The following is an 18,554-nucleotide window of genomic DNA, read 5'->3' on the forward strand; positions in this document are numbered from 1 at the left end:
GCAAGCACTGTTCTGCTACCTTTGCATACATCTGTGCCTAGCAAACTGTACACACTTAAACCCTCGCTGAATAGAAATAAGCACTCATTGAGACAGAGATATTTCATTTTATAAAAGGTATCCCCACTAACGAGAATCAGACTGGATTCCCAAATTCAGATTTAAATTGAACTACCTACAATGATGCTGACTGACTTTTCAGCTCCCGTTCACCTGTTTTAAGAAAGCGTGCAACCCTGAACCATCACTCTGATGCTGAGTCAACAATATTAGAATCAAGAAAGAGGACTCTTCTATGAGAGTAAAGAAAAAGCTTAAAAACAGACTTTGGCATGTGGTAATAAGAAATCAAAACTTGTCCCGTAAGCAAAATGTTTCAGCATCTGGGAAGACCATAATAATAATCCTGCATTTACAAAACTACCCCCCATGGCAGGTGAAGAAAGAACGTAGTCTATTTGTGGCGTTGCTGTTGTTGAGTCATTTCGATGATATCTGACTCATCATGATTCCACATCTGGGGTTTTCTCAGCAAAGACGCTGGAGTGGTTCGCCATTTCCTTTTCCAGCTCATTTTACAGATGAGGAAACTGAGGCAAACAGGGTTAAGTGACTTGCCCAGGGTCACATGTGCTTCTATACTTTTAATTAATTTACAGGATATAAGATTTAGAGTTATAAAGGAAGCTTAGAGGTCATCTAGCATAATCTCTTCATTTTAACATGAGGAAGATGAGGTCCAGAGTCAAAGTGGATTGCCTGGAGTCACATGGCTATTAACTGTCTCAGGTAGGATTCAAATCAAGATCTTCCTGACTTCAAGTCCACCACTCTGTCCACTAGCCTGTGATGCCTCCCTCCATTGTGGAAATCATTTAGGATCAATAAAGAAAAGCATCTCTTTTGTTTACAATCTACACACAAATTGGAAGATGGATTTTAAGTTTTTCAGGTTGGCCTAAATAAACACAAAACATCTCACATTTGTGACGGAAGTAGTCATTTTTTTAAAATGTGTACTAAAAAAATTATAATTTGTTATTAAAGAGTAAATAAGCTTGCTGTCTCTCTTAAAACAACCTCAAGTGTCTGTTTTTGCTAATGGTTTTCACCAATATGTATTGTTCTCATACTAAACTATCACGAATGATTTCTACATTTGGGGACATTTTTTGGAATACTTATTTGCACTGATCCACCTACACTTCCCTCTGTGAGCAATGGAGCTTTTGGGTGGTGACCTAGCTGGTGCCTAAGGAACCAGATGAAACAGACCCTGCCAGGGAAGTGAACTGATGACCCTGCCCTCATCAACATGGTATTCTAACCAAGTTATAGCACAGCAAAAACATTCCATAGAGACGCAATATTCATTTGGTGAATTGGACACATCTCAGTGACTTTTGGCACTTGATGAAGAATTCTAACTAAAACATTAATTAGCCATGTGAACCTAGTCAAATCACAATTATTTTGAGTCTCAATTTTTTTAATCTATAAAATGGGAATAATACCACCCATCCCACAATCCAAAGTCCCCATTATGGAATTCCGTAGAAGCCTACCCCTTCCTCTTCCATACCTCTTCCAAAATTGGGTCAAAATAACCCCTTACCTCTTTCCCCCTTATTATCTCCTTGTCCTTAAATCTAAATTGCTATTGCCTAAAATCTGAGACCCTCAGAAATTTGACTCAAGTAATTTTCATTAAGGTCCTTATAGATCTGGTTGTATCAAATTTTATGTTTTATAAATGTTTTAGTAACAAAAATCGATCTCTAGTTAATAGAAAGAATGTCTAAAAACATGGTGGGGCTCCCTCACCCTCATTCACTAGGACCTCCCAGATAAGAGGTGGAAAGGAAGACATACATGAGTTTCCTCCCCCCATTCTCTGGGAGAAAGACTTCTGCTCTATTATCTGGTCTCTGGAAGGAAAGAAGTGGAATGGGGTTGGACGTAGGCAAAATCACAAGTAGCCTCACTTTAGAATGACTTCATCTCTCTAAATCTCTCCTCCGCTGATTCCTCTTTAATTTATGAGTCAATATTTAACAAGTCTCTTAATTCCATTACAGTAGTTTGAACTTAAATGTTGTTGATGAAAATCAAGGCTATCAAAACTTGATCCAATCCCTGTCCCTAATTTTCCATGGACTTTAAAACAATTAATCAAAGAAGCATTAATTATGTGCCCACTAGGTACTAGAGATACAAAGATAAAAATTAATTAGTCCCTGTCTTCCAAGAATATGTACACATATAAGAATGTAAAAAACCAATACAAAGTTACATGTGGGTGTTTTTTTTTAATTTTGTTTTGTTGGGGGCAGGCATTAATAATTGAAGAGAACTGAGGAGATTTAGGCCTCACTCAAGAATCATGTTGGAGTTATCTTTGATGGAAGCCAGGAGAGCCTTCAAAGAGCTGGTTTCAATTTACATGGTGTTTTTCAGGGACTTACATGTAATTCAGGTTTGATAATGTATAGAGGTTGGGGAGGAGGAGTTAAACACACACATATGCATATATGCAAACATATGCTCATATATATATATATACATCTATTGTATAGATGTATATATACATACACATATAAAAACGTGTGTGTGTGTGTGTGTGTAAAATCAAACTTGAGTTTGTTAATGGCTGGTTACATGGAGACCCAGAAAAATCCTATATAATTTGAAATACACAAACACACACACACACACACACACACACACACACAGAGTAGTGTTATTCTGATGTCTCATTCTGTCAGAACAGAAAACCCACTTCTCCAAGGCTATTTATTCCCCAAAGCCCCCACCCTAACGATAATGCATGTAAACAAAATGGGTCCTTATTAATTTGGGAACATCTTTTCAATCAAGGCACACAAATGTCACAGACTTATTTTGCTACAGAAGTGAAAATGAAGAATTCAAAGAAACCTGGTAAGATTTCTATGACATGATACAGAGCAAACAAAGCAGCACCAGGAGAATCATATATGCAAGGCCTACAATCATGTAAATTTTTTTAAACCAGAATTATGATTTCATCCATGTAGGAAACTACCAGGGAGGCAAGTCTCTCTATTACTGCTAAACAGATGCCCTGCAATTGATAGACTTGTAAGTAAGCAATGACAGTACCATAAGGTAGTCCAACTCTGATTCATTATAATGACCGATCTCTGTCCTGGAGAATGAATGACAAGAGGTGGGCACACTATGGTCATGGAACGTAGTGTAAACTATCTGCCAAGGTCAAACTTGAGTCTGGGTCTCCATGTAACCAGCCCTTAACAAACTCAAGTTTAATTTGATGGAAGTTGGTTTTGCTTAAATATTTTTCTTCAGTTTCCCCATGAGACTTTGTAGTGGGGATTTCCGGTCAGCCACAGAGCAGACTAGATGACCTCTGAAGTCCTTTCCAACCGAGATGCAGTGATCCAGTGCTATAGCTCAAAATATTCAAAGCAGCACTTTTTGTAATAGCAAAGACATGGAAACCTGGCAGATACCCATTCTCTGGGGGAAGACACTAAAGAAATCTGAGTACACTGATGTAAAGGAATGATGAATATGAAAAATGCATAACTGATGCAAAGTAAAATAACAACTACAAAATTAGTAATGAAAAAAAGAACAAAGCAATGAGTTCTGTGAAATTATAATGACCTTGCTTGACCCTATAGAAGAACTATGAGAAGGTATCTCCTTTCCTCCTTTATGGAGGTGTGGAGACTAAAGGTGTGAAATATTGCATACGATGTCAGAGTTGATTCATGAGATGATTAATTTGTTCTTTTTTTACCTGTTTTGTTTTGTATTTAATTTTTTGTTCTTAATGGATGGCTATTTGAGAAGAGGAGAAGAGATACACTGGGAAACATAGGTGATGTAAAGGCAAAACAGAACTATGAAAATTTTAAATATTTTTCTTTATTACAAGGGAGGGTAAAATAAGATGAGGATATGGTTAAGGAGGAACTGTTAGTGTTAAAAAAAGGTAATAATAAAAGCTGTTCGAAATTTTTTTTGCATTAAAATTATTTTTTTTAAGGCTACACAACCAAAGAACAAAATGTGTCAAGTCTCACAATGTTGGAAAGGTTTCAAGTATAGATCTGGTGGTAGATCCTAGGTCTGTTATTGGAGGACAACAGTTCAGAGAAGTTCAACATCTGATTAAATATAAAATTTTCATTTTTTTCTGTCACATAAGACCATCTACAAAATTAAAGAAGTGAAATCTGTAGTGGCAGAAAGCATACACATACCGATAAAAATTATTGATCCCAGAAGTACTACTATGGATATGCATCTGTTTGCACATGTCTATGTGCGTATGTGTGTGTAGACAGCAAATGCCCAGTCCAGACAGGTGTTCTTATTTGCCTCGCCTTTCTGACATGAGGCAGACCGTGCTCTGGGAATAGTTCTAGGGAAGACTTGCCTTCCACAGCAGTCCTGGGCCCCCTATCATATTCTATTCTCCTTTCTGGTACCTCATGACTAATATCCAGATCACTTCCCTGTATCCTAAACACAACCCATAGCCTCTCTTGACCCATCCATTTTCCAATGTTATTCTTGATCCCTACAATCGGACCTCCCAAACATTTAAACTTGCTACCTGTATGTACAGAACTCTCCTGATTCTCCCCTTACCTTAGCTGACCTCTCTGTAAACTAATCTACCTGATTTATGGTACCTGCCAGGCCCTCCCAGTCCAACCAAACTGACTGGTATCTGCGCTTCCTCATCTGTCCCATGACCTCTTCAATTCCATTCCCTTGTCTATAAAACGAATACTACATTGAATCCATGATGTCAGCCTTCAAAATTTCTATCTCTTTGACTCCATTCATCAACATCATCCCCTCTTATCCCAAACCATTATGATCTTGGTCCTTTCCACACATCTGCCAAAGTGATTTGCCTAAAACACAGGTCTGACCACAATGATCCCACGCTAAATAAACTTGAGTGTAAAGTTACCTCTGTGATCAAATATAAACTACTCTTTGGGGCATTTACACACTTCATAATCTGGCAGCAAGCAACATCTCCAGGTTTATTGTACGTTATTCTCCTTCCCACTCAAACTGGTCAAAGTGGTCTTCTCACACACAACGTTCCATTTTCTGTCTCTACGACTTTGCATAGGATCTCCTCCAAGCCTATAACATGCTTCTCTCCTCACCTTCACCTCTTAGAATCCCCACTTCCCTTCTTCAAATTAAGCCTCTCCTGATGGCAGATCTCTTAATCACCCCTAAACTTTCTCCCCAAAACAAAGACCCACCTTTTTGGTAGGAACAGAATTAAACTAATCCAGACTTTCATATTATTAATGAAACCAGAAGGCAAAAGGAGAAGTTTCAGCTAACTGAAGAGATGGCTCGCAGGTTCTCCTGGAAGCAGTAAATAAAAGGGGCTTTTATCAAGCACCCAAAGACAACGTGAAACCCCATTTCATCAGATGTTTAGTCACCACTCACAAGAAGTAACTGCAAAAACACAGCCACAAAAATAACTGCAGCTTATCCACCAACATCTGTTGCAAAGAATGAAGATGGAGAGAAATTCTACCAAGACCTTGATTAAAAACCTTCAAATTAAGACTATCTCCTACTTTGTACTCAGTGACTTCAATGTAAAGGTGAGCAGAGGCCTTGATGGTGAAAAATATCTTGGAAATATGACTAAGAATAAAGAAGACTATAAAGAAACCTCATAATATAAATCATGGATAACTTCTTTGAGATAAAAATCAGAAGTTTCTAGACCAGGCTAGCACCAAATAACATAAGATCCCAAAGCAAGAAACTGATTATATTTTAAGGACAGAAAATAACTGTTCCTCATAGAAGAGTCATTCCTAAATCAACGATTTACACAGCTGGACAACCCATTTATGGTAGAGTAAAAATCAAAATTAATAAAAAAAACCAGAAGAATAAAAAAGACAGTGTATAATTGAAATAATTCTAATCTGATCTATTTAAACAAATTACTGATGCTGGAAAATGGGAAATGGATGAAGGAAAAGACATCAACAGTGACCATTGCAAATAAATGTATGCAGAATTTTTAACTGTTTGAAATATAAACTGATTTGTAAAGTTTTACTGAGGAGGATGCAAGTTAAGAATATTGCAATACACTCTCACAAATAACAGAAAAAGAGTGGAAGGAAAAAAAACAGTTTAAAGAGAGCTTAGAGACTCAACTAAACAAAGTCATCCCAAGGATATTTAAGGATAACATGGGCTGAAGAACAAATGAAAGAATAGCAAAGATAAACAAAGGTTAATTATTCTTTACATATACACTTTTGAATAAGTGTTTTTATTCTGAACTTGACAATATCAAACAACATGAACATTTCCATATAGAAAGTAGAACAGAAAAAAAAAATAAAATAAAAAAATTTAAAAATTAAAAAAAAAAAGTAGAACAGAAAAGGAGGGTTACCCATGAAATCACAAATCTATTATTACATATAGCTTTCTTCTTCCTAAGTATATAATAAATTCAACTTTCAAAACTATCTGCAGTTCTTTATGTTGTCCTCTCTGCATTTTAAAATACTTCAATGACTCTTTTGGAAGAGGGAAGCAATCCTAATGTTACCCTTTTCCCAACTCTCCCTCCAAAAAAACTGAAAGAAAAGAAATCCAAACTCATAACAAATATGTACAGTCAAGCCAAACAAATTCCCCTGGTCATGTCTAAAAATGTACGCCTCACTCGGCACATGAATCCACCCTCTATTTCTCTGATGGGAGGTTGGTAGCTCTGGTTCTCCGAAATCATCACTGATTGTGTTTTTGAGTCTTTCAAAGGTGTCTTTCTTTACAATGTCGGTACTGTACTCTCTCTCTTTACAGTGTTGTTATTGTATAAATTGTTCTCCAGGTTCTATTTACTTTATTTTGCATCCATCCACACAAGTCTTCCTAGATTTCTCTGAAATTCCTTACTCCATTAATTTAAAAAAAAAAAAAGGTGATTTTTCCCTTATCTTGCTCTAAACCAAGCCTTCATGCCACTTCCTAGCCATCTCCACACCATGGCCCTCCCACTTTCTAGGATCTCGTGTTTTGTTGCCCCATTAGTTTATAAGCCTCTTGAGGGGAGGGACTATCTTGCTTGCTTATCATGGTGTCTAACTCATGGTAAGCTCTTAAGAAATTTCTTTATCGGTCTAGCTTAACAGGCAATAATATCCTATTACAATCACATACCCAATTCCCCAATTGATGACCAACCTTTTACTTAATGTTCTTTGCTATAAGAAAGACCACTATAAACATTTTTAGATATGCACAGCTGGGTTCCTCTCCTGTCTCTTTGATGTCCTTGGACTATAGACTTAGTTGGGTGCCTTTCAAAATAGTTGGACAATTCACAGCACCACCAAGAGCGCTCTTATGTGCCTGTTTTCCCATAGCTCCTTTCCTTTCCTGTCATTTTAAGCAAAGAGAAATTCTTTTCACCATCCGGAAGAGAAGAGCTACCATATTTTGACTCTAACAACAAACACAGTTCTAGATGTCTCTATAGGAGCACTGATGAGGACAAAAACGGGAAAAGCACATTCAATTAAGTAAAAACAGAGAAGGTCTGTGCTGGAGACAATTTTAAGGGCTTTAAGAGATTAATTCCCAACCTGTCTGAAGGAAGGGCAGGTGCCAGTGGGGGTGGGGGGAGAGCTCAGACCTTATTACAAGCAAAGAACAACTGAAAGAACCTTAAGAACTACTCACTAACCCATATGCCTACCTTCCCTTCTGTACAACATTTTTATGAGAATAATCTACAAATAGATTGATTGATGAAGACTTCAGAAGGGAACAGGCAGGGCCTTGATAAGTGCTATTCCATAGCAAATCGTATCTTGACCATCACACAAACTGAGGGATGCACAGAATATAAGATGGTAGTTTGTTTATTGATCATAAATAGGCATTCAACTCAAAAGTGGAAAATGTCCCCCTTAAAGCCTCTCCTGACACCTGCAAACAAGGGTTCTTTTCAGTGTATGTCAATAATAGATGATCCTTTGAAATATATATATGCCAGTAAGATATAACTCTGTCCAACCATCATTATTAATACCAAGCAAAACAAAAACATATGCTTCCCACTGTCACGGAGTACATTCGATACAGCATCCGAGATGAGGAAGGATTGGATTCTTCATGGATGGTCAGGTAGGTGTTCCCTATTTACAAATCACATCATGTTGATCGCATTAATCCCCAGAACTCCAAAGAGCTTCCAAAATGATATACACAAACACCGAAGTGCTTGGTCAACTAGATGGCCAGGAAAAACCAAGTGGATGAATAATATTGATTGTCTAGGTTATGACTTGCATTCTAGCTTTAGAGTGCATCTATCAGTATACTTAACTTGGAAAGACATACAAATAGACAAGGAAGCTGGGGGAGAGCAGTGAATTCCTTTGGGGAAGTTCTTTTAGGACCCTCTGTTTCTCTCTATAACAAATTCCCATTGATTTAATACCAATATTCTACTGGTAGTGGTACAAGAAGTGTAAAATACATCACAAGAGAAATGCATGATTGGAAAAAAAAGATGAGACAGTCAAGCAGCAAGACTGAGAGAAAATCAACAGATAGCCTCCGTACTCTACTGGCATCTACGAAACGTCGGGAAAGCCTCTGGGACTTTGGGTAACCCCCTCCCTGACCTCGATAATCTCACAGAAGAGAACATGGATGAGAACTACCTCATAGGTCACACCAAGGTGGATGAGACATTGGGGGAAAATACCTACAATCGGTAAGAGCACAAGTTACAAGTACTAGAGATGTTCCCCTAGTACCTACCTAACTTCTACCAACTGGAATGATACTGGGGATATATTTCCACCAACTATGTTCTTCTACATTCTGGTAGGGAGGAAACATGGTCTAGCTGAAATAGCACCGTACCTAACATTAAATGGCTTATTAGGAGACCTTTGTTCAAATCCTGGTCTGTTCTTTATCAACTACATGACCTTGGATGAAGTTACTTTTCTTCCCTGGGCTTCAGTTTCCTCTTCTAAACAATAAAAAGGCTGGACCAGATGACCTCTGAGCCCTCCCACCCCCTGACTCTAATATTCTAGGATTCGTGATATTATTCCTACTACTACCAATCATCAGATTTCTATCCCAAAGTAGGACAATAAACCTCGAAATTAGATTTAGTTTCAATTGTTTCTTTGCCAAAAGGTTGCTGATTAGGCTGATACTGAGGTCTATCCTTTGAAGAAATGCTCCTATCAAATAATCTTAAAAGAAGAAAATATCTGACAGGTCTGATGAGCCAAGTAGGTCTTTAAAGGGAAAAAAAAGGTGGGGGGAGGGAGGGGAAGTGGGGAATTTTTTCTGTCTTTTTAAATTGTGCCCTTTAAACACTGAGAAAACTTGCCAGAAATTAAAACAGTCTGAAATCTAAAGCAATCTCATCTTCACTCATAATAAATTTTTCATTATAGATTAAAAGGACCTTTGGCAGCACAAATGAACAAATATATCTCCAAGTGGGTTAGAGGCCTAAGGAAGAAAACATCTTCGCATAACCCAGAAATTGCCAAGATCTCAGCCTTTGGGATACTCGACTTCCTTACTTTTCAATCAAAACATTTCCTCCCCGACTTTTTCTGAAGGAAACCACCAGAGCCACAAGGAATATTGAGAACAGCCTAAAGAAATTCATTCAAACATTTATTAAGTGCCTATTATTTTCAAAGCACTGTACTAGAGATTAGGAGAGATACCAAGATAAATGGAGAGCCCCACCCCTCACTGGAAAATAATAACATAATTTAGAATATGATGAGTAAAGAAAAGAAGTAGTTAGGTGGCACTGTATACTAAATGTACTTAGGAATCAGAAGACCTGAGTTCATATCTTGCCTCGGGCAATCACCAGTTGTGACTGGTGGGCAAGTCGCTTAATTTTCCTCAGCCTCAGGTTCCTCATCTATAAAATGTAAGGGTTGAACTCAGTGACCTCTAAGGTCACTTTCCACTCTAAATCTATGATCCTATGGAAAGGAAAATAAAATGCTCTGTTTACCATTTGGTTGTTTCAGTCTTGTCTGACTCTTCTTGACCTCATTTGGAGTTCTTTTGTCAAAAACACTGGAATGGTTTGCCATTTCCTTCTCCAGCTCATTTTACAGATGAGGCAAACAGGGTTAAGTGACTTATCCAGGGTCACACAGCTATTAAGCATCCGTGGTCAGATCTGAACTCAGGATGATTAGTCCTCTAGGCTCCGGGCCCCTGCTCCACCTAACTGCCCAGAATGCTCTGAGATATCAGATAATGGAGAAAATTACTTCTAAATTGTAGAGAATGAGGAAAGGCTTCAGGGATGGGTAAACTGTGATGGAGGCAGCAGCAGGGAAGAGGCAGAAAACCATGGGTTGTGTTCTTCCAGAAGACAGTTAAGTAATGCAGTTTGGCTGAAGTAGCAAGTACAAGTACCTTATGGGCAAGAGGGTACAGTAAGCCGGGACAGGTAGCCTGGGATCAGACTGTAAGGCGTCTTGAAGGTCAACCAAAAGAGTCTTATCTTTATTCAGTGGCACGGGGGTAGTCTGGGAGGACAGGGAGGGTGGAGGATTAAACCTGTATTCTGGCCAGACTAATCTGAAAGCAGTGTGTGGGATGGAATGAAAGTGGAAGAGCCTGGACGGAGGCGTCTGCTAGCTGACCAGGTGCCAGCTAATGAGTTGCCTAAATTAGGGCGGCGGAGGTGAAAGTGTAAAAGCCTCCAGCGTAAGGTACGATAAAGGGGGAAAATTAACACGATTTGGTGTTTGACGTGTGAGAAGGAAAAGGACAAGTCAATGATAACTCCAAGGAGACGGACCTGAGTGTCTGGGAGAAAGACAATAATAAATGCCCTTAATAAATATAATAACTAACTACTAATATAATAATATATAATATAATATATAATAACTACTAACATATTCATATAGCACTTTAAGATCTGCAAAGTGTTTTACATACATCCTATCACAAATGATCAATAGATCACAGATTTGTTGTTGTCCTTATTCAGTCATGTCCCACTTTTCAGGATGCCATACAGGGTTTAATTTTTAAAGATACTAAAGTGGTCTGCTATTTCCTTCTCCCGTGAATTAAGACAAAGAGATGTTAAGTGACTTGCCCGAGGTCACACCGCTAGTGAGCATCTGACACCACATTTGAATTCAGGTCTTCCTGACTCCAGGCTCCACTGAGCCAGTTAGCTGTCTCCAGTCACAGATTTAGATGAACTTAGGTCATCAAGTCCAACCCTCTGAAATATTAATTGAGGTGGGATCTTTTCACTGTTTTCTCTTTCAGCACTTATTTAATCAAGTGCCCTTGATGAGTCTGGCCTTTGTTTCTTTAATTAAATCAGGAGCCTTTGATGACCTCCTTGTCTCAAGGGAAAGCTTAGACCATCTGGGTTTTGGTGGGTTTAAGGTACATGTTTGTGACACTTTTAGGTCACATGGGTGATTCAAATGTGTGACTCACCTTTGACCCTGAACAAGATATATAAACCTAGAGGTTGGCGTTCTCCTTCGGGAGCTCTCAGATAGTGGAAGAGTGGTGCGTGACTCTGGGCCAGCCATTGCTAAGAGCTCCCCAGCTCGTCAACCCAGCTGTTGATGCTTTCCTGGTATGAATTGTGATTTGATCTGTTTATATTGTATGTTTGTAATTTGTTTGTATTTGCTCTGAAGTTCAGGATTCTGGCTTTTCCTCCTGAGCTTAATGAATGATATTTGTATGTTGGATTGAAATAAGATTGCTAATCCCTTAATGTTATTCTCCTTAGCAGATCAAAGAACCTGTGCTGGCAGCTTTTGTTGCTGCTCCTGTTGGGTCTTACACCCCACAACAGCTGCTAGCCAAATTGTTGCAACCCCTCTCAATTTACAGATAAGGAAACTGTGACCTATTGACTGAAAAGAAAATAGAAGACTTGGGTTCAAAATTGGCTCTGTTACCTGTTTTACCAGGACCTCAGTTTCTTCATCTGTAAATTGAGGAGGCTGGCTTAGATGACCCCTCAAGGCACTTTCCAGCTTTAAATCTTTGGTTCTATGGAAAACTACCTTAGATGAGCTGCCTAATATCTCCTTCCCCCACATAGAGTACCTTGGGACTTTTGAAATAGAAGCACCAAGACCAGTACATGTAGGACACAGAACCCTCATCTTACTGAGAGAGCTCTTCTCTAAATAGGTTGCTTCTAAAGTGCTTTACATGACCCTTCTTACCTTTCCAAGCTTGTGCTTTACTCCCTCCACACACCCAGCTCCATCCACCTACTTGTTCCTTGCACTGGACATTGCATCTCCTCCACTTCCCAACTGTATGGGCTTTCCCTCCTGACCTCCACCTCTTAATCTCTTTGCCTTTTCTTCAGGACGCAGCTCAAATCTCACCTTCTGCAGAAGGCCCTCCTGGTCCCCCCAGATGCTAGTGCTGTTCCTTTTCAGGTTACCTGCTATCTATTATACCTTTCTATGTACCTAGTAACTTATGTGTAGTCTCTCCCACTAGAATGTGAGTTCCTTGAGGGCACAGATTGGCTTTGCCTTTATTTTTTATCTCTAATTCTTAACACAAAAGTAGGTGCTTAATGAATGCGTGTTGGCGGACTGACTGCTGGTCTAAGTAGGGCAAGAGTGCAATCTTGTAAAATGAACCCAGTCAGGGATTCCTTACTACTCCTTTCTCAACATCCAGAGAAGAATCCAGGCATTAGGAGTAAAGAAGGGTAGAAAAAGAAAAAGAAAAGAAGGCTGGATCAGTTCTCTTCTGACACATCTAGCTTAACTGGGACTCAAAGAGAAAGGAGAGGAAATAAAGATTTATCTCTTTATATTTGGTTGTGTATTCTTATCAGTCCTTCTGTCTTCTTAAAGAAAGATCCCCTTTATAAGGACAAACTGGCTAAAAAAAATAAAGATATCTTACCAGTCACAGTTTTGTCCAGTCTGACTAGCAGGTTGTCACTTGACTGAGAGAAACCCGAAAGCAATCAAAACTGCCGATCACTGGGACATCTGTTCTCAGAGCCGTGTCCACTCCCGAAGACCATCTCAGGAAACTCCAAAGCTGAAAAATTATACAAGTCTTCACTGAACACATTTTCTGCTACTGAGAGTAAAGTTAAAAAGAAAGACATTTGTAAAAGGCCTAATTTAAGAAGATTTCAGGCAGAGCAACAATAAAAAAAAGAGCAAGAAAGAGAGAGAGACAATCAACTAGAAACAGGGTTCTGGTTGCCATGTCAACTGATTACAGGAACAAACTCCAAAGGGACCAAAGGGGAGATATGCCCCCTCCCCCATTCACTGAAAGCATTTCTGCCATGTCTGGAAAGCCTAAAGAATGAGTGTCGTTCCCTTGCCATCTCCTACATAGGGTCACACTCCTTTTTCCTTTTCCAATATAAATCCTGTTCTAGGACACAACACCCATACTGCCCTCTCTTCACAAAGTCTTCCCAGGCCACAGCATGGCCACACTATCCCTTTTCTCAATACCGATTGAGCTGAAATCTCTATCATCATCTTTACCAAGAAAGCTAATGTTTATATAGCAATTTAAGGTTTGTAAAGGGTTTTACACATTTTATCCTCCCTGGTGGGTAGATGCTATCACAATCCTCATTTTACAGAGGAAGAAACTGAGGCAGACGTTAGTTAAGTGACTCGCCCAGAACTAGTAAGCATCTGAGACCAGCTTCGAACTCAGGGTCTTTCTTAACTTCAACTCTGTGCCAACTAGCGGCTTCTACTATATCACTGCACACTGTCACAGACTGTTTTCTACAGGGGTTATTTAAACTGTAAGATAACTTACTGCTTCCTATTTTGCATATAGTATAATCACACACTGACATCTCCCTTATCAACCTCTTCAACTCCTATGATCTCCAACTGTGTTCTACTTCAGCCGCCCACAGAGGTGGTTCAGATCTTTGACCCCACTATCACTCCAAGATTCTAAACTCTGGGATTTCCCCCTCCTCCATGGTCACCATTGTCTATTCTTCCCCCTCTCTCAGGCCTCACCTCCAGTACCTGTTGTACTCCACCCTCATGAAGACATTCCTTCTTCTTGGTCTATTAACTTCTGATTTCATTCCCCCTCCCCTTCAGGGGAGACCAGAAAGCCATTCCTACAATGCCTTGCATGGAATCTCTGTCTAACAATTCCCATCCCTGCTAATCTCCAACCCCAAATCAAGCCCATCATGTGCTTTTTCCACTCCTCCTCCAGGGCTGCTGGTCCCGGCTTACGCATTTGGTCTACTACAAATATTCATGCTAACTGACTTCCAATGGACTCTCACTGCGACACCGCATGGCACATACTAGGAACTTAATAAGCAATAATAAGCATTAATTAACATACATTAATTAAGCATTAATAAATGCTTCATAGAGAATTTGGAACTCAAAGTTTTAAAATCAGATGTTCAAAAACAAAAAAAGTTTTTGTATGCAACTAAAAAATAAGATACACAGGCAATGGGGCGTAGAAATTTATCTTGCCCTACAAGAAAGGAAGGGAAAAGGGGATGAGAGGGGAGGGAGGTGATAGAGGGGAGGGCTGACTGGGGAACAGGGCAACCAGAATATAAGCCATCTTGGAGTGGGGGGGAGGGTAGAAATGGGGAGAAAATTTGTAATTCAAAATGTTGTGAAAATCAATGCTGAAAACCAAATATGTTAAATAAATAAATTGCATTTAAAAAAAAAATAAATAAATGCTTCATTCCTTCCTTTCTAGTCATCTCTTGTTCACTCTCTCCCATACTACCCCTAGTGGGCTACTCCAAACCTCTTCAGTCAAGTCAACAACTCTATTCTCATCTCCTTTTTTTAGCTGATGACTTTTCTTACTTTACAGACAAAAAAATCTAATGTGAGTTTCCTTATCTCCCTTTCTCTACACCTAAAAATCTCTCTTTTTCTTCATTCATTCTCACTCCTCCTTTCCCTTCCAAGGCTAGGAGATACAACTCTGGCAACTATGGACTGCGATGAAGAATTCCTGGCAGGTGCAGAGATAGGTCAAAACTTAGAATATGCTTGTTGTGGATAAAAGATTTTGAGTCCCCCAACTGTGTCTACAAAGGAAAAATAGCACATAAGGATTCAGAGCTGCTTGAGGCTCCCCACTTGCTCCTCAGCTCCCTGGAGCATGACTTCCATCCCCATTACTCAGTATTTTCAGTGACCTCTTAATTGCCAAATCTAGTGACCTTTTCTCAGGCCTCATCCTCCTCATCCTTCCAACGGACTTTTGATACTCTCACCCACGATGGGATCTCTAACACTGGTGTCTCCTGATTCTCCTTCCTACTGACTGCTTCTTCATTGGTTTAGCTTCCTCTCCCTACTCCAAAGGGCTGGTGTAACTCAAGACTCTCTCCTTGGCACATTTCTCTTCTTTCTCTGTCCTGTTTCCTTTGGCAATCCTAACCACCTCCATGGCTTCACTGACACTGATGCAAGTGGCTTCCCAGGCTGCTCCTAAATATTCTTCCAAATTTCCCCCAGGCCACCAATGCACATCTCCATTGGTTCTTTATTTCCCTTCAAGAACAAGCCTACGTGCAACCTACTCACGTAACTTTCTTTAATTCCTCTCCTTCATCCAAAAATAATCTTTACCCTCAAATTTCTCAGTACAATTGCCTGATCTCTCCTTTTCCTTTATCATTTCCCTTCCATTCATCTGGGTAAACCACCACCACTACCCCCTCTGGAAACTTTACTCTTTCTAAAGGCAGAGATTTGATAGCTTTTCCATCTTTGCTTGCCTAATTTTCACTGGATCTGGTAACAGGAAGATAAGGGAGGAAATCTTACTTCATGTAGTTACTTGCTGTGTGACCAACCATGGGAAAGTTATTTTAGCTCTGTGCATTTCAGTTTTCTCACAAGTAAAACTGAGGTAATAGAACTTACTTTACAGGAATGTTATGAGGTTCCTGTGATATAAAGTACACACAGGACTTTATAAACCTTAAAACCTAAATTTACTACTATAATACACACACACACATATATATACATACCCACACACACATATACACACATAAATGTGTGTGTATATTTATATATACACATGGGGGAAGAGACAGAGACAAAATCAAATATTTCTTATTGTTCAGTCATGTTGGATTCTTTGTGACCCCACTTAGGATTTTCTTGGCAAGGATGCTGGAGTGGTTTGCCATTTCCTTCTCCAGCTCATTATACAGATGAGGAAACCAAGGCAAACAGGGCTTGCCCAGGGTCACATGGCTGGTAAGTGTCTGAGGCCAGATATGAACTCAGGAAGATGAGTCTTCCTGACTCCAGGCCAGCGTTCTATTCACCGTGCCACCTACCTACCCTGAGTCGATGACACAGATAACAAGCAATGATATAGAGAGAGACATATAGACAGAGAAAGAGAGAGACAAAGCGAGATAGAGACAAACAGAAAGACAGATCCTGTAAAAGGCACAGGATTTGTACCCAGATCATCTGGATGCCAAAGCCAGCTATCAACTACAGCCAGGATGCCTCTTTCTCCCAGTTTTTTTATGTGTGTGTGTTTTTATGAATATGTATGTGTGTATATGTACATATGTATGTACGTATATGTACATATATATGTATATAGATATACAGTTATTCCCCATCTCCTAGTCAACTCACATAGACCTTGACCAAATAAACTGAGTCCGCTACACTCACAGACACAAAATTTATGAGAAAAATACATTGCAAACATAGAAGCAATAAAGCTTATTAAAATTTTAGATTTGCCACCTAAATTTTTAGGATCTAAGGTACATGATTTTTTAACAGAAACAGGAAATTAACTGTAAATATCAAACCATCAGACTAGGGTCATTTTCTCAGCTCATCACAGACTCCTGTAATTTTAGAGCAACGTGAGCCTTTGGAGATGCTCTCGTCCTTATGACTCCATTTTCTATAACAGCAGATGCAGTGCAGATCTGTCCTAATTTATCTAATTTCAAGATGCCTTATTTTCACACCAGGAGAGCCAACCTTTTCACCTCAATACCAAATATGAATGCCCTGGCAACACTTAAAGAATGTCTTTGAAGTATTTAAATTCCTAGGGTCTGTTCTAACAGCGCTGTTCGCCACCTGCATCTGGCTCATTAGTGCTGACACTGCTATTTATTAAGTGTCCAGTATCAGCCAACACTGAATTACTCAATTACATGGGGCCAAAATAAATCTTTTGCTCATTTATTCTGCTCAGATATTAAAACAGATTTTGGTAGCATGGATGTGAGCACTGCATCCAAAGATGCAGACCCACAACCCATCCCTCCCTAGCCATCTTATGTCCCTTTCTTCTTATAATTTTGCCACAGAAGGTCCACCCAAAGTGGACCCTCCGGGGTTGAGGACTGATAGCCAAGTTTGCTGTTGTTCAGTTATTTCAGTCGTGTCTGACCCTTTGTGACCCCACTTGGGCTTTGCTTGGCAAAGATACTGGAGTGGTTTGCCATTTCCTTTACCAGTGGATCAATTTTGCCAGGCAATTAGAGGTTACATGACCTGCCCAGGGTCACACACGAAGTATCTGAGAATGCATTTGAACTCAAGTCTTCCTGATAGTGCCCAGGGCTTTATCCACTAAGCCACCACGTGCCTCTAAAAGCCAAGTCAAGGCTTAAAAATTGTTCGATTTTTAATACTTTCTTTTCCACCATTTTGCCACCATCAGTACAGAAGCAAAAGGGGGGCTCACTCAAGGCTGAGCATCCCTTTATATCTGTATTACAGATTGCCATGGTCAAAGTATTAATCACCAAGTAGCCAGCATATTGGTGATGAGTCTGTATCCTTGGGAAGTAGACACAATCTGGGCTGGGACCATGTGGGTCCATGATAGAAACTGTCAAAGTTTGTCCTTACTGGCAAAGTCTATGAGAACCCAAGGTCAACTGCACACTGTTATGAGACATGGGAATATGACTCTGTGGAGCTGTATCTCACAATGTTCAACCAACTCAGCGGAGTCCAAAATGATGAGCAAACCCATCAAACAACTGAGGTATGCGTTTTTAGCAAGATCACATTACTGGTACGCAAATTGTCTTTTAAATCCCAACACACACACACACACACACACACACACACACACACACACACACACACACACACGACAGCCTGATACGCCTGCTGGTCCAATCTGTCCAAGCAAAAAGTTAGTATCCACAAGGGCTAGGTGAAGTAGAATATTTGAAAATTTTTAACTGAAGGGATATTCAGATAAGACTAGTAGCTCCACAGGAATGTAACTTACAGAGAAAACAGCTGGGTTCCTTGAGGACTGGAGAGAATAATGCAGGGGGTGGATGGTGGTGGGAGAAGAATAAGAACCCACAGGGCCACCTGCCCCATTCCTCAAAGACCATAAAGGAAAATAGCTCAAACGTTTAGAAAATGTGACCTAAGTTGGGAACCTCC

General features: G+C 39.6%; 1 protein-coding gene across 3 annotated transcripts in view; it reads right to left on the bottom strand.

The window, feature by feature from the left end:
• Window positions 1-18,554, bottom strand: part of GRB10 (growth factor receptor bound protein 10) — a 278,478-nt gene that overhangs the window by 206,367 nt on the left and 53,557 nt on the right. For all 3 annotated transcript variants that reach the window (XM_036737462.1, XM_036737459.1, XM_036737460.1), the window contains exon 2: window positions 13,012-13,152. The gene's annotated coding sequence lies outside the window, so the exon portion shown is untranslated. The remainder of the gene's footprint in view (window positions 1-13,011; window positions 13,153-18,554) is intronic.

The sequence above is a fragment of the Trichosurus vulpecula genome, chromosome 9 (genome assembly GCF_011100635.1).
Source record: "Trichosurus vulpecula isolate mTriVul1 chromosome 9, mTriVul1.pri, whole genome shotgun sequence".
NCBI lineage: Eukaryota > Metazoa > Chordata > Mammalia > Diprotodontia > Phalangeridae > Trichosurus > Trichosurus vulpecula.